This window comes from Nicotiana attenuata, unplaced genomic scaffold (assembly GCF_001879085.1).
Source record: "Nicotiana attenuata strain UT unplaced genomic scaffold, NIATTr2, whole genome shotgun sequence".
NCBI lineage: Eukaryota > Viridiplantae > Streptophyta > Magnoliopsida > Solanales > Solanaceae > Nicotiana > Nicotiana attenuata.
In genome coordinates this window covers 49,758-55,229 of record NW_017671499.1, presented here as the reverse complement: position 1 = coordinate 55,229, position 5,472 = coordinate 49,758, and positions in this window count along the sequence as shown.

Here is a 5,472-nt window from a genome sequence, read left to right as displayed (position 1 = left end):
TTTGATTTTAAAAAGAAAAGAATTGATTTCAACTAGAGGCAAAACTAAAGATCTCAGCTACTTAAATCTAAAATAGAAAATTAGGTATCTAAACCCGGCACGGGAACCGTAGCCCATAAGCCCGCGATCTACACAACCAAATTCCAATTATACTCTCTCGATATATCCAACATACATAACAACTTGTCTAGAAGAGAAAACTCCATTTTAAAACAAATACACTTAAGATAACAAAAAAACTTACAGTTACATTCATCATTGAAAATTTACTTAAAGGAGCCAATTTGGCTAACAGAAGCTACTGTTCTATTCCTTTAATACCATCTCCACATTAAATTATACAAACTTAATAACTAAACTCAACATTATACACTTATCAATAGAAAATAGAACCGAACAACAAAAATATGAACCCATTTGGATCTAGCAACTTACCAATACAAAGAAACGACGCAAATCGGGAACATTCATAATTTATAATTTAACAATGTTTAACTTTATCATCTATCATCCATAGAACAAGTAGAGTAATGAAAAGAGCGAATAAAGTGAGCTAATAACAGTATAGTGAAGTAAAAAGAAGGAATCTGAACCTTTAATGCTGAATTTGATATGTAACAAAGGGAGCTGCACCAAAAGAAACAATGACACAACTACTAGATCGGCAACACACGCGCCGAACCAAGCGGCGGAACCTCAGAACGGAAAGATCGGGACTCACACAGCTTTCGAGCGACACCTGCAAACATAGTAGATTTAGAGGCTATTTTTATGAGGTTTGAAGAGCGGTGATTTCGTGGAAAATTTGCTTGCATAATCTTAAGCAAAAAAACCAGGGGCGTAATTTTTCCGATGCAGTTTTTCAGGCGTCCTCGGATGGTTTCGAGACTGGGATTCACTGGCTGTTTTGGGGCTGATTTGTGAGCTTTTCTGTAGTAGTATTGTATAGATGAGCTGGAATTTTTGGGTGAGAAAACTGGGGTTGTTTAAGGGTGCTAAAAGGAACGGTCACACAGTTGCTGTCTTCATGTGACTTTGGCTGGAATTCGAAGACACGCACCACGTTTTTTGCCATAGATTTGCTGCGCCTTGTATAGTCTTGCGATTTGCGTGATTTTTTTTTTGCTGAGTTTCAAGGTTGTTTTGGCCGTAGATACACCGGAAGAAAAAGGAGCAATAGGGCGATGGCGATAGTGGAGATTAATGAGGTGAAGGAGTGAAGTCGATTTTTTGGTGCGTCAATGCTCTGTTTCAACGAAGAAGAAGGGAGCTCATGGGGTGTACGGCGCTTCAGTGTTTTTTTGTTCAAAGAGATCAGGAATCGAGAGAGGGGTCTATGGGTGTTACAGGGCGGGCGGCGCGTAGATTGTTCAGTTTTTGGGCGTTGTTGCGGTGGTGGTGTATTTTTAGAGGTTTAGTACGTATATATATTTTGGGTGTAGGCGGGTAGGTATGTAGGGGAGTAGAGTGGGTTAGTGGAATTAGGGTCGGTGAATGGGCCAAAGACACTAAAAAAATGGAACTATACAAGATTATAGAGACGGGATTAAACCAACCTAAAACTGATTCCTCCTTCTACAAATTATGTACAATTATAATATAAAAATATAAAAACTAATTTAATTAATTGAACTAAACTATAAAACTAAAACTATTTTTTTGTATTTTCAAGATTTATATAAAATAAAGGATAAGGTACTATTTTTGTGATTTTTTTTTAAGATTAAAAATGACTACAAAATATTAATGAACCTATTTTTGTAATTTTTCGTTTTCTTGTAATAAAATAAGTAAAATAGTAAAAATTAGTTTAAAAATAACGCATTAGGACCTAAATTAAATATTTACAATGCTAAAATATAAAAGATCTGTGGGGAGGGTTCAAAATCACATGTCTAACAGCTGCCCCTCTCTTGACTGGAAACCGCGAAGAGTTTTCAGACAAAGAATGATAGACAGGTTTATTACCGACCCTTATTTGGAGAGACGAAAAGCTAAAAGGAAAGAGAATGTGATCGATAGCCCTGGTATCTGAGCTGCCAAGACATAATCTTGGCTATGAAAGGAATCAGGCCACAGTGTAGTTTAGAGAAGTGAATGAGAGGTGATGGAGTACCGAGGTGGAGAGCCAGTCGAGGTGTCGTTCATACTGAGATTCCGGTCTGCGGCGGTCCGTTATATACATCAAAATCAAAAATGAAAAATATTAACTAAGTCTAAGTCAGTACGAGTTACAAGCTTCTATATCTATGAGATCTTCTGAAAGCTTGATCTTGAGTCTTTGTTGGTGCTTCATAACCCTGTTATCTGATCTTGATGCTTGTTAGCCGCAGGTGTTGGTTTCAATCTTCTTCAGCTCTTTTCAAACCCAAAGACGGGGCACATGGAGAGCTTGTCGGACCTCAACCTTCGTCTTGGAGCAGTCTCACATCATTTCATTAACTTCTACATTTGGATTCACTTCTTACCTTTCTTTTTGTTTTTCGTTTTTATTCTGGCAGTGTGGCTGACTAAACTTCTGTGATCATGCTCGGAACCGCTGGACAGTCGCATTCTTGACACGAGACTTCTTTGTGTGCTGACCTAAATTGCATTCTGAATTGAATTCCTTTTTTTCTAGGTGCACCTGATTGCTGAAAGCCTGAAGCTGTCTTCTTTGTTATTACAACTTTCTTTCTTTGTCAGTTCTTGAAGCGCATATTTGCCACTTGAAACTTGATCTGTCTCTTCGAAACTACTTTCCTTGTGAAACTTGAGTTGATCATTCCTTCAAACTGTTTTTCCCTTGAGAATTGAGCTGTATTTGCTACTCCTTGTTCTCCGCAGAATGTGAGCGCGCTATGATTCTACAACAAAATAAGGACAAAACAAAAAATTTTTCCTGCCACTAGTTTGCACTACGAAGATTTGGTGATTTGTTAGAATATTGTAAAACACTGTTATACTATTGCATTGCAATGATGAGAGTAAACTAAAGACTAAACTAGGGATGTGCGTCTCCTAAAGTGATTGAAGCTTGCGGAAGACTATAAACTAACTTGACTGAAGTGAAAGACTGACCCTCATAATTCTCCAGGCGGGGCCCCTGATTTCACTAAAACTAAACATTGATAATCTTAGAAAACTAAAAAATGACCCTTTTTTTTTCAAATTCAGACTTTCCTTCTTTCTTTTTTTTTAAAAAATTATTATCTAGGAGAAATTCATCGGACTAGTTTTTTCTAATTTATTATCTTAGAGAAAAAAATTAATCAGACTAAGATTTTGACCTCAGGAGAAAAGTCATTAGCTAATGGCTCTTTTCCTTCTTTTTTTTTGGTATCGTTCAGGAGAAAGTATTCATACAGACTATAGATTTCTATCCTAAGGAGAAAGTTCATTAACCTAAGATTTGATGCCTAGGAGAAAATTCATTCAGACTAAGATTTTGATCCTATAGGAGAAAATTCATCCAGACTAGTCCCATTTTTTTGTTATCTTAGGAGAAAGATTCATCAGAGCTAAGATTTTCTATCCTAGGAGAAAGTTTCATAAACTAAATTTTGATCCTAGGAGAAAATTCATGCAGACTAGGTCTTGCTATCTTAGGAGAAGAGTTCATCGGGACTAGGTCACTATTTTTGTTATCCTTAGGAAAGAAAGATTCATCGAGACTAAGATTTTCTATCCTAGGAGAAAATTCATCAGATAGTTTTCTATCTTAGAGAAAAATTTCATCAGACTAAGATTTTTGATCTACAGAGAGAATTGCACAGACTAGGCCTTCTATCTTAGGAAAATTAATCAGACTAGAAGATTGTATTTGAGAAAAATCCATCAGACTAGGATGTTTACGCCTAAGAGAGGAAATGTAAAGAGTAATGGAGGCATGATTTTAATGCATATTAACAAGAACGAATAAAGGCAAAGATATTGAGAAACTTCCTCGGCGGCTCTCCCTTTTTTTCTTTTTTTTTTTTTTCAATCCTTTTCTTTTTTCTCTTTTCTTTCCCTTCTTTTTTTCGAATGCACTTTATCTTTGCACTACTTTGTTCCTGTTGCAAAACAAAGAAAAATTTGTCAGTATTGAAAATGGCGGTCGGTTTGTGCCTTAAGTCTCGGGCAGCTTGACTTTTGCTCAATCAGCTTGAGTCAGTTTTCAAGAGACTTTTGCTCTGCATCAACCCTAATTGTTCCACACCCAGTACCATTTTGTATTGTGGCTCAATCAGCCTTCATCCAACTGAAGATCTTTTCTTAGGTGACCTTTTTGATATCTCGAATGACTTCCCACTTTTTGGAGCAATTTGTCTGTCAGAGAGAATCCCTGGTTATCTTTTCTTGTGCAAGCAGGCCGACAAGAGTCTTTCTGGGGGGAGGCCTTTGCATGAATCCTCAAGGCATGTTAAAAGTAACAACTAAGTGCGCTGGCCAAATTTACCTTGTTGCACTGAAAAGCTGGTAGCGTATTTTTGAAATCATTTCTTGCTTGTTTTACAAGGACTGACTCGGAGTGAATGACACAATAATCAAAGAAACAATTAATAACAAGAAATGCCCTTCAGAAGGACAGAAAGAAGAGTTTTTTTTTTTCAATAACTACCTTATTGATTATGACATGCATTTTGGACTCAAGCTGATCTTTCAAACTATCCAATCTTTCCGTTTTTCCATTCTTATGACCTTTGAAGTCGGGCTTGTTTTGTGCCAATTCTTTGCATCAACTTCATGTCTCACTTTTGACTAGTGTGCCTCGAGGGATGTTTGCCAACAGCCTCTCCATTTATTCATCTCTACTCCACCGTCGCCTTACAATGCCGTGAGGGTTTTCCACTAGCAAGACTCTCTCATTTTTTTCTTTTATTTTCTTTTTCTTTTGCTGTCTTGCTGTGAGCAACTTGACAGTGTTCTATGTCGCGTGACAAACCGTTGCTCTTTGCATGCTTTTCTTGCATTACTTGAAGGCTTATCGGGAGGTCTTATTGGGAAGGTTTTTGGATAGGGTTGGAAAAGAAAGGTCGGCATGAAAGGCTCAAGTAGACTAAAAAATGAGGGTTTATAGACTTACAACTATGGAATCGACTCTTTCAAAAGTGAAATAAAATCTCATGCCCCAAGTTTCAGCTATTGGGAATTTTTTGGGATTTCCTTTTTTTTTTTCTTTTTTTTTCGAATTCTTATTTGGTTGGACCAAATCGTGAGGCTGCCTACGTATCCTTTTTAAAAGGAATCAGGTCTAACGTGTTCAACAACATCTAACCACTCATAATTCATCTTTCTTTCTCTTCTCTTTTTTTTCTTTTTTTTTTCCTTTTTTTTTTCTTTTTCTTCTTTTTTTTTTTTTCAAAACAAAATTCCCAGCTTCTATTTTCTGAGAGCATGGACCTTGATGTTCTTTTCTTCTTCTTTTTCACTTGAAACGTTTCTGAGAATTGCCCCATAGTTTTTACTCTTGGGGCATAGGACTCTTTCTTTTTTTCATTATTTTTTTTT